The 11,465-nt window shown below is 40.3% G+C and overlaps 1 protein-coding gene across 1 annotated transcript in view; it reads left to right on the top strand.

Moving 5' to 3' along the window:
* The first annotated feature begins 566 nt into the window (after positions 1 to 566).
* Positions 567 to 11,465, top strand: part of LOC111258899 (uncharacterized) — a 20,256-nt gene continuing 9,357 nt past the window's right edge. The window contains exons 1-2 of the mRNA XM_086967636.1: positions 567 to 920; positions 1,202 to 1,516. The gene's annotated coding sequence lies outside the window, so the exon portion shown is untranslated. The remainder of the gene's footprint in view (positions 921 to 1,201; positions 1,517 to 11,465) is intronic.

Here is an 11,465-nt window from a genome sequence, read left to right as displayed (position 1 = left end):
CATAGCTAAAAATAAATCAAAAGGATTCAGTTTCGTCTTAAAGGAGCTTCAAAAAACGGCCATTTAGCTTTACTGTTGAGTTGAGTTTCCTTGATTAAGGATTCAGGCCGAGCTTGTTGATGGAGGTCGGCAATTTAGTTGGTAGATAACGTTTCTTTCCAACGACAATAAAAGAATGTAAACTCATACAGATTGTTAAGCCCTGTGAGCCCCGCACTGCCTCCTAAATTTTTCAGGCTACAAAGGCCGAGGCAGACACAAGGCCAAGTAGGCACAGTCTACTATGCTTGTACTCATATATGTCGTTGCTACGCGTTGCACAGCGACATCTCTAACTGTTGATGTTATCTTCCATCTTCCTATTTACAGTACATGTATGTGTATAGAATAAAAGCCTATATCCTAGAGCTTTCGCTAAAGTAATTCAATTCCGACTGGCCGATCGATATCAGAGTTAGCTTCTGACTTGGCTAAGCAGAGGCTCGAACTCAACTAGTGAATCAATGAAGTTCTTCACGAAGAAAATGTAACTCTAACAACAGAGAAAGAGATCCATTTATTATTGTTATTGTTTTTTTCAGTTGGAAATGAAGTATACTGCGCAAGCGGTGCAGAAGCGCTTCGGTCAGCTCGCACATCATCGTTGTGGTCATATTACTGGTATCGGTTTTACATACGCTTCCAAACTCGAAATAATCAGCACCTTTAGGCTGTTTTGATAGGGTCATATGTTCTTTACCATATGTGGCACGAGTCAATTAAGCAGACATGAGTACGCCGAGCAAATCCGTTCGATGGACAGAAGGCTTTTTGTGCTGAAGGAAACACACAGTGCCATCATCGTTCGGTATCTTCCTTGGCTTTTATCTTGCGCTCAGCGTCAGAAGAAATGAGCGCGATCATTCGACGTTCCGACATCGGTAAGCGTTGGCAATGTTATGAAGATCTGACAGCAAGTTGCACGATACTGAAACATCAACAATATGTAGATCAAGGTTATTGCGCACCACTAAACTAATGAATAAAGTAGTAATCGTGGTATAATAAATGCACTCTTCAAGTTAGCCAGGACCATGATATACTGAGTATGGAGCATTAACTAGATAGTTCACATTTGTAGGACAAACAAATAGCTTCAATCATAGATTTCGGTCATCTGTTCTGACACGTACCTTATGTAATCCGATTTTTCGTACAACAGAGGGCTTATGCGTAGGTCGGTCGGAAGCTATAGGCTGTCCGCTTATCTTCCGATTTTCTGTACAAACGAGGTGAAACCTGCACGTACCCTCCTCTTCACCGTCACCCCCTCCCCTGAATGTGACGTCGCGCATGCGAGTCTTGGCACGAAAGAGGCGGGCTCCGATCCGCCCGAGTCTCTGCAACTATAAAAGGCCGCCGCTCATCGAAAAGATGTCAGATCGACACACGGAACCGCGGAGCGAAACGCTAACAGGATTGTGTGCTTTCTACTCGTACAACGTTGCTACGATAACCACAGTCTACTACACACAAGGTTAGAGTCTCTACAATTAGTAACTTACTGTGGACAGAAGAACTTAATTCAAGTACCGTTGCATGTTTCAGTACATCATCCTATTTTGCTAACGAAATCGGAAGATTCTAACCATGCCGATATCTCGTATTATATCATATATATGTATACGAGAACTGACGAAAAAAACAGATTCTGATTATAGTTTACCAGGAAAAGTTGTTGTAAGTTAGCCGATTTCAAACTTTTGATGGCATTTGATTGATACCTTGCCTAAGAGTTCGTTGTAGGTTGGCGGATGGCAAAGGCTATTTTCTGGCGTTTACTTCCCTTCTAAGAGGTGCTGTTTGAATAGTATTGTCGACCTGATGATGGGAAAAATATTAGGTGAATCATCGTTACTGCTTTAGTGTTCATAAATGAAAAAATCCCCCCTACATTAATAGAAAGCAGTCTAGCTTCAGCTTATATTGATTGCATACTTTTTTTTTTACAGTGTACTTACAACTTGTAAATAATTGAAGTGAATTATATTTTAACCAAGTACTGGCGTGATCTGGGGCTATTCGTTTATGGCCGCCTACGATCCTACAATGTACTTGAAAATGACTATCGTTCTTAAAGACGCCATTTGTAAAGCATGACGATTTACTCTATCTTATCTTCAGTGGCAGAAGTGCACTGACCCTGGCTAGACTGAGCTAGTCTACTTTTTTGGATAATAATAAAGATGTAAAATAGAACGGAGTATAGTAGTAAATCGAACTATTGTTGATCGATCCTTTCCTAAGGCCTCACCAGCTTTTGGGTTACAGTCATACCCTTGATTCGAAGGTCCAAATCGAATATGGTACGATAATTTGGACAAGTTGCCGTTCAAAGTTGATGAGTAGCCCTTTCGCCAGCTGTAGAACGAGTAGGAGGCAAAGGGGGTTTCGATAATTTTCTTTTTTATAAAAGCAAACGTCACTTTAGACACGATCTATAATCCTCAAATGTATAGACCGTACCCTTAGCACTGGCATCACCTAGTGTTTACTGCCTGTAATCAACATAGGCTTGGCTGAGCTGTCGTTTTGCGGAACTGCAATCGGCAGAAATTGCCACGCAGAAGTTTTTTTCTTGCTGTCGTTAACAACTTCATATCTATTGCTTTGTGATCGTTAACACAAAGTAGCATTTCTAGTTGTTGCTTCGACAAAGCCTAGAACTCGATAGCCTTGAGTAAGGGATCGGAATCACGTCATCGCAGTGCTTGATCGCCGGCAACGTAATGATGCCAGCAACGACGGTGGAATAACCCGAGAGGCGGCCAGGCCGTTAAGCTCTCCGTTTAGTACAACAGTCCATGATAAAATCAACAGCTTGCCATAGAATACTTTATTTAGTGTTAATATTTTGAATAACAACAAACGGACCTGTGTTACCCTTAAACTGATCGTGATCTCGCTTGTACAGTACAATTGGGTTCTTTCAAAAATATAGAATAACAAACGACTGGAATATTTTAGTTTGCGACACTGTAAGGAACCTCGGTTTAGCGTTGTATATAGTTACATGACGATTATTGCCGTTCCCACAAAAAATAGCAAAATATACGTTTCGCGGCTCTGTGATGGGTTTCACTTCAGCTAATTCTAAGTGGCACACCTTATGCGCACGCATTATATCTCCGCTTAAATTAGACCCCACCCTGTTCGCCTTGAAGCATCATCGATGCCTTCTTGCTATGGATATTGCTTTACTCGCAATGACAAAGGTAGAGAGAAATGCTCCTGCCGGTTCGAAGTGTTTTGCATAACAAAAAAAATATATATAGTGAGTGCGTATTCTATACGACCTGGAATATAGGACATGTTGTCCTAAGAACAAACCAAATTCCCAGTTTTTAACGTCTGGCTCTAATAGTCAACAGACGGCGTTTAGATCTGTAACCATCGCTACTGATTAATTGTCTGCTAGTTAATTTACCTATTGTACTCAAACGCGTCGACGTAAGCCTAGATCCTGAAAGGAACAACATGATAGATGAATAGCGATGATAGACGAACGCAGAGATGTAAATGTCTATCCAGCATGTACAAAGCACATCGTCACAGACTGAGGCTAAACAAAACAAGAGTGGGCACAATATCACTATTGAATATGTATATATTTCATTGGAGGTCTGTTAATAGTGAGTTGTCGACAACTATAATATGGATCGCAACTCGCGGATAGACAACGCGAGACAGTTGCCGCTGCATGTGTCCTCAAGGGCAATCACGGACGCTTGGCCTTCCGCCATTGAACATAAGACATCGCAATGTTGTTCCGTTCTGCCTTAGTCTTTCTTTGTGCTTGAATGTAGCTTGTCCGCCGTTGATACCAAGGATTTGGGCACTTCGTGTCGTTTTAGTTTTGTAGTGAGAGTTTCATATCCTGGTCAGCCTTCGCGTATTTCGGTGCCAGCCTTTCCTTAAAGGCCAAACAGCCTTCGATGTCACTTCCGCTGAGGCCGTGTTTTCTCCATTTCAGCTCGTTGTAGCAAGAGGGGTGAGCAACCGTAAAAACGCCTAACACTTCCCATGAATATCCGAGTGTCTAAAATTAGTCTGGATCGGTCGAAGAAGCATATCGATCTTTGACCTCGTATAACAGCATCCCAAGGTTTCGTAACAACGCCTCACTAGAAAGGATCGTCCGCAGTTACGAGGGGGGACTATCCCTTGAGACGAACTAGATCTGGTAAACGCAAACAAAGAGTAGTACTAACTTCTGCGAATGCAAACGCTCGTCGATCATTTTGCAATGAGTTGAGTCAGCGAAAATATATAATTTCGACGAATCCGTAACGCAGAAAGAGGATGATATGTTCAATCAGAGACGCATGCTGGCGGTGATATGAATCTCCGCCATGGAGGCCATTGGAGCATCCAGCATTCGAAATCAATTATTTCTATCAGCTATTGAAATTAATGCCACATTGAAAAATACTAGACGGACCAACTTACTCGCACTGGTCCTTGTCCTAGTAAATACTACTTCCTGCGAGCCTAAAAGATACACATAATAGGAAAGTTAGATACTGTCGAATCCGTATTGAATCGTGCTTGAATTAGCACCTATTATAGGTAAATATTTTGAGGTTCTATTTTAAGAACGCGTACGCTGTCTCCAGGATATAGGGACACATTTCGTAAGCGACATAGCAGCGTATATAGCGGTCTTCTCGAGTCTATTTAATGAGATCGACAATATGGAAATATGCATACTACCGCAAGTGGCATTATTTGAGCGAAATATCGGAAGCGAGTGGATATAGCCTCTAGACCAATGCTGTAATGAATGGACACAGGCCACATGTACCCGTGTGTCCTGTTGTTGTTGAAAGACGTGGACGTTCGTGCTATGCCATATTAATGTATCTCCCCTATCCTATTCGTCAGAAAGTCAATATTTGCACACACAGTTTACAAACACGATACGATACGTTGTTGATATGCGCATAGATAGTGATGACTAGCTGGATTGATATTAGTTTCATTTCAACATATGTAGTTGTGCACTACACGTTTGCCTATAGGAAGTCGACTTTCATCTTTATACCATAAGATCAGGCCGGCTGAATCATAGTTGAGTCTGAGAGAGTTGCTACTAGACGGATAGACTATAGAGCACACAAAATGGCTGAACTTTTATTTCACATAGCATCCCTGTACTATGCACATGACTCTGTTATCAGTTTCATGTACTATTCGGTAAACACGAAGTACACATTGCACGCTTATAGAATACGAAGAACATTGAGAGGTCAGCGTTAGGAGCGCTTGAAGGTAGGCTGAAACTTACGCGTCATAATACCCTCACTTATAGTCACCCTTGATAATACATGTATCACACGATAATTTATACATGCCTTTTTCTATCTGCCAGTGTAATAGGGTCTTATTTCCTTTGATCTATCTGCTTCTTCAACCATAAGAGGAATGCTTCAAACGAAGACATTGATCAAAGTAAAAAGTACGCTTTTTTATGATAGCGTATTTGTATTTTTCTTATTATTTTTATATTTGCACCTTAGCTTAGTCCCGTTAGTTTTCTTGTTTAACAAACTATATACCTTAGAAGAAATGCACAGGAACGCTGTTGCCAACGGTGATTCTTAGTCATAGAGGTCTGATTAGCGCGTGCCGCGCTGACGCAAAAATGGCTCAAAGAAGATCTAGCTGAATGTCCGCACAGGAACTTCTCATAGTTTCTTCGGAGACGTATTCCTTTTTATCGTTGCGGTCATCATAAATGCCGGTCGCGTGTAATAGCGACATTTACAATCGACTAGAATAGCAAAGGCACCCTCCGAACGCTACTAAATGTCGCCAGCGTGAAGTGTCCTGAATCTAGGATTGATTCTAAAATAACAAATGTCCCTTTAGTTAGTTATTATGAAAAGATGAGGCATAGATATCTCACCGGTGCGGGCGTTTACGATAGTATGCTCAACACTGCTACAACTCAATGAACGTTTAAACGCAAGCGACCTTTTTGGAGTCACTTGCTCTCGTTTGAGCCACTCCTGGGAAGAACGACGTTGACGCTCTCCGTGTTCACAGTGTCAGTATGTTTTGCCCATATACTGCAACGATGCGGGTTTACCAACCCTTCATTGTTCTTTTGGGCACGGTCGTGACGACTGTGTTGGCAAACAATTTTTCATACCTATTAAAGTAGATGTTACATACGAACTTGAAAAAGTACAGACACATCATGATGATTTAGTGCTAATCGTAATTTTCGTCAGAACGTGTCGTTTTATTTCTAATGGTATCCTTATTTTTCATTGGGGGCAAACGGACCTATTTATTTCGTCCATATTATTAGTCACACCCTGACTATAAGTGTATATTATTGCTGTGGCAAAGCGTAGCGATTGGTGGAAAATGGTTAGGCGTGTTGACGGCATTTACATGAGGCTATGATTTGTAGGACCGAAATGTAGACCATGGAATCATCATTAGAGACCGCACCAAGCACTACGATACACTTTAAAAGTAACTTACAGGATGGAAATCGTAACAAAAAACATTCATCGCTAATTTAAAATCTCATCATTACTTTCCTTTTTAGCTATGACAACCTTTGCAGACCAGTAATTATGAGTGGGAACTAAAGGCTGACCTCGATCCTAAACCTTGTTAAGCCTGTCATGAGTTAAAACTTCAAGACTGAACTTGTCCTAATGACGTCGGCTTCAAACGGCGAACCGTACCGCTGCCCAATATGAGCTCAAGCTAAGCGTTGAAAAGATCCAACAGATAAATCATTCTGCGTTTGCAGCTTGCCCTAATTGTACCTCAGACTTATTTCTGTGGACTTATTTCACAAGCTTGTCTTACGCCCCCTACTTTCGGTCACACATGAATTCGGTGATAATCTATAACACTGATAAAAAAAATTGCGTTAAACTGAACTTTACGGCTCAGTAAGCGATCGTCGTCACATATGAGGGATAAATTTAAAAAAAAAAAACAACAACCAGATAATCCCCCCATTATCCATAAAAGCTAAACAAATAGGAACTTGGTGCGGTAATTATGATTATTTCAATTTAACAACATTTCTTATGTCTTATTGTCCCCTGAAATAGCAATTTTGCGGTATAGTCCATAAGAATTTCCAACAAGGAAAAATATTTTCTTAAAATGGAATGCAGTATGAACGAGTAGATAAGTTATTTAGACTGTTACTGCACCAACGATTTATGAAGTACCCCATGCGCCAACAGATCATTATAACGATTTCCGTCTGCGTTTATGATGATTCTAGCCAAAATGGTTTTAATGTTAATACAAGAACGTGACGTCAACCTTCACCTATTTTGCTCCTGACTTAAGGCAAGGCTGCTTATCCTTGTCCATTGTCCTGATAATTTATTATTATTATTATTTATTCACATATTTCAGGTATATCTGTGAGTTGAATAAATAATAATAATACTGCGGAACTTTAAAATAGATCAATATATCATATACGATGATTGAAAATATAAATATACCGAGTACGGCATTTAAACTGGGACTTCTCTTTCTAAGATTGTGTCTAAACAAAAGCAGATATTTTAACGGCTTTTTTGATATTTGCTAGAAGAATGCTTAGTGATGCTCAAGTTTATTCTTCTTTCTTTTTCCTTCTTCGATTCAGGTCCTGAACTGCGCACAGATTTGTTTCAAATATTTGAGAACACAAATGAGTGTTGTCATGACTGTATTTGTTGGATCTCGCTCAAGCGCACTCCGCATATAATAACCCAGCTGGGGCAAAGCTGGGCTGTTCGGTGGTTATATGCGTTTAACTTGAAATGGCTTAGTCCGGGTGGCTAGTGTACATTCTTTTGACTGCGTTGCTATGGTAATTATCACCAACAAGGATGCTGCTAAGGAAATTCGAATGTCAATGTTGGCAACAACGATCAGCAGTTATTAATAACTAGGAAAATTAGGAATAAAAAAGAATAAGCACTTAAATAATAGAGGTAAAGGTTCACAACTTCTCTGCTGTTTCGCAACTCCTTTGAAGAAACCTTAAATAAGTTCAATAAGAACCACTCCGAATAGCCTCCTAATAGCGGCAAGTCGCTGAAAGTAGATCTAAAAGTCGGTGATGTGAAATAGGACTTGTTTTCATGGAACACATAACTAGCAGTGCTGAAAATTGGAAAGAATCCAACATATGCTTGCATTTTCAAGCAGCCAACCCTACATTGATCGACTTATATGAGTCCACGCATCATCTTGTCGGAAGATGTAGGGTTTTCTTACAGGATATTTACAATTGTACAACAGTCCATGAAGCATGCGTATAAGTTTTGGTAAGTAGTGATGCAATCGCGTTTCAACACTCATGGACTTTGCCTGAAAATTTACGTCTCTTTATAATAGGCACTTCCTCTGGATTGAAGGCAAGCCCGCACCCAGCAAGGATGAAAAAAATCTTCATCAAAGACGACCTGTTGTCTCATTCCTGAGAAAATTAAACCACAAGCAACACCTGCCAAATCTCTTCGTTTTGTTGTCCTCAAAAGATATCTGCCTAAACCTGTCGGTGACCTAGCCAGTAGCTTTTGCATTTTCGGCCTCATCCTAGGACAGCTATTTCGTTATTAATAAACCATACTAAACTGGTCGTTATCTAGTCTACGGGCAGAAAGCTTTTTCTATAGATCTCCATATCTAACATGACGACGCTGGCTCTTTCACGTAGCGCTGCTTTAAATATTTGCGAATAGTTTATCAAAAGTAACGGTTTTCGCAGATATCGTTGTTTTATCCTCTCTTAAACTCACCCGTTGTTTCTATTTGCCCCTAGATCATTTCGTGTACTTCCTTAACATTAACGGCTAACTATAGAAAAAATGCCTTAAACGTCCGTTTCCTAGAAATATTCTAATGATTCAATAGGAATTTGAAAAGCAGGTAGAAAGCTATAGCCTACTGTGACGCTAAGGGGGAGACACCTAAATTGACCTTTCTGGGCACATTAATAAAGATGCAAAGCAACTGCAATGCCTGAGGAAACAAAACCCAAACTCTGAACTGTCAACGAGAGGACGTAGGTAGAGGAATTGGTACTCGCCCATATCATTGCCTTCTCAATTAGGACGTTAATAGCGACTCTCTTCAGGATTAGGCACCATCGATAGGCCTAAAAATATTGAATGAGCAAACGCAGTAACGACAAAGCTATGCAACGGACGCTCAAAATGGATACAAAGCGCTATTTATACATACGCATATAGCACTTAAGGTAACTGAGTAGATCAAACAGCAGTGCTATATATACGAGGAAGTCCATTATTGATTTTTCAGAATGGGACCTTTTTCAGTATAAAGAATAACATATTATTTTATTGTAGTATCAGTTATAAGGTAGATTGTATCCGTTTGTAAAACTAGCGAGATGAGCCACTCTACCAAGCAGTAGAACTGCGTCCAAGCTTTCGGTTTTAAGGTTTTGCCCACTGCCTTCTTTATATTATCTTTTTATTTGCACAAATAGCTTATCGTGATGATCAATGATGTTATTTTTTATTTGACTGTAGTGCCATTTCGGCAGCGGACACAGGTTAAAAAATTGAGTGCCTATAGTCCTAGAAGCGTCTGCTTTTAGCAAAGTCTTTACATGTTAGCCAAGGCGTAAGGAGTCATCTTTAATAAGCTATCTCTATAAGTAATTACATCTCTATAGCTATGAATAAGCATGACCTAATTTGCTGGTCGATGGCAGACCCAGAGGATCTAGTTAGGACAAACCAGAGTCTGTGCCCCGACACTCCAAAGGCATAATTAATTCCTATAGGCCACTTCTGGTCCTCCTCTATGAGCCGCCATCCCATGGGGTTAAGGGCTGCATTTACCCAGCAGCGTCACTGATATCGAAAACATTTACGGCTTCTATGCTAGTTTGGAGATCATGTAATATTCAGACATCGATGCGAACGATACCAATATTTAATTTTGCGTCCTTTTTAGCGATGCTCCAAGCTGGATCCACCATCGGTATTTGTAGGCAAATTTTCTTTAACTGACCGAGATATCGCTAGTCCTCTAGCAATGAAATCTATTGGATTTAGTCAACATGCAATGTTAATATGTCGTCATGTATTGCTTTAAGAGATTCTATTATAGTCACACGCTCCTACCTTAATCTAACCCTATCCTAACCTGTATCTATGCTTTGGCTGCCAGCGGCGCAGTAGGACCTATAGCTATTTTAAAAGTCGTTGACAATGTAATTTGCTACAATGTCTTTTCGCCTGTGTAGGGGGTCTAGGATAATTTGAATTCGTAATTTGTGCTTGACTTCTCATTAATGGACCCGAATCTGGTCAAGGAACCAGGACATAACGAAAGCGCGTGAACGACCGATGTGAGCACGGAGTACGGACGGCTAACTACGTTTAGAAAGGCTCCCTTACAAAGGAATGTAACGGTGCCTTCTATTAGAAGTTAAACGCTTTCTTCATATACTCTTCTATGTAAGAAAACATTTTATATGAATATAAAAATTAAGCTGTATGTTCACTGCTTAAACTGCTCTATTAATCCTTCCGAGCTCTTTCAAATTGTACCTCTATTCATAAGCTCAGTCTCTAGCCGGATAGTTTTTTAATTCTGAGCACGGTGTCATTGTCGATCGTTTCTAATGAATTTATGTTTGTTTAAGTTTGATGTCCTATTTCACTGGAATTAACTTCCGCCGACTTGAAAATTTCATGTTCAAGCTAATAGCATTAGAAATCTTCGGTTGGCACTTCCAACTCCACTCGTGAAACCCGCGCCTACTCTTTATCGCTTACTCTTTTTCACTCGAACGGACTACATTATTAAATAATCATATATGTTTCATTGTTCATCATTCAATCAAGGATGTTTCCATTGAAAATGGGGTTCGTTTAGCTAAGATTTCCCCCCCAGAGCTGTGTTCGTCGACACGTATTATCAAACACTTGGACTTGATGGTTCTTGGAATGAGTAACTTGGGTGTTATTTACAAGCATGCAGTTCGGAAATTGTGTCAAGCGATCCTTGCCGCCGAGGCCATTCGCGTAAATCATACTAGCAACTTAATACCAATTTAACTTAGAATATTACCGCCGTTTTCTGCATTGTCCCCGCCTGCCGACGACGACAAAACCACGCGGAGTTTTCTAGCTAGAGTTGTACCATTTCTATAAAACCTGGAAATTATATAGGTCATTCTAAAGAGCTTAGTTTAGTTAAGGCTGCTGTCAGAGGGCGCTGTTTTTGACAAGCTTATCTGGTCTCTATAGCGGGGAACAGGACAAAGGATCATTCGTCCTCAACGATCTACGTCAAATGACCACTCAACGAAACTTGCCCTGCTTTATTATGGTCAAGTAGAATAAGCGTCCTTGAATTAAAGTAAAACTGAAAAGCCTTCAGTTTAACGAAATTATATAACTAAAAGCACA

The sequence above is a fragment of the Varroa jacobsoni genome, unplaced genomic scaffold, assembly GCF_002532875.2.
Source record: "Varroa jacobsoni isolate VJ856 unplaced genomic scaffold, vjacob_1.0 scaffold_275, whole genome shotgun sequence".
NCBI classification, from domain to species: domain Eukaryota; kingdom Metazoa; phylum Arthropoda; class Arachnida; order Mesostigmata; family Varroidae; genus Varroa; species Varroa jacobsoni.
This window is presented reverse-complemented; position numbering and strand designations above follow the sequence as displayed.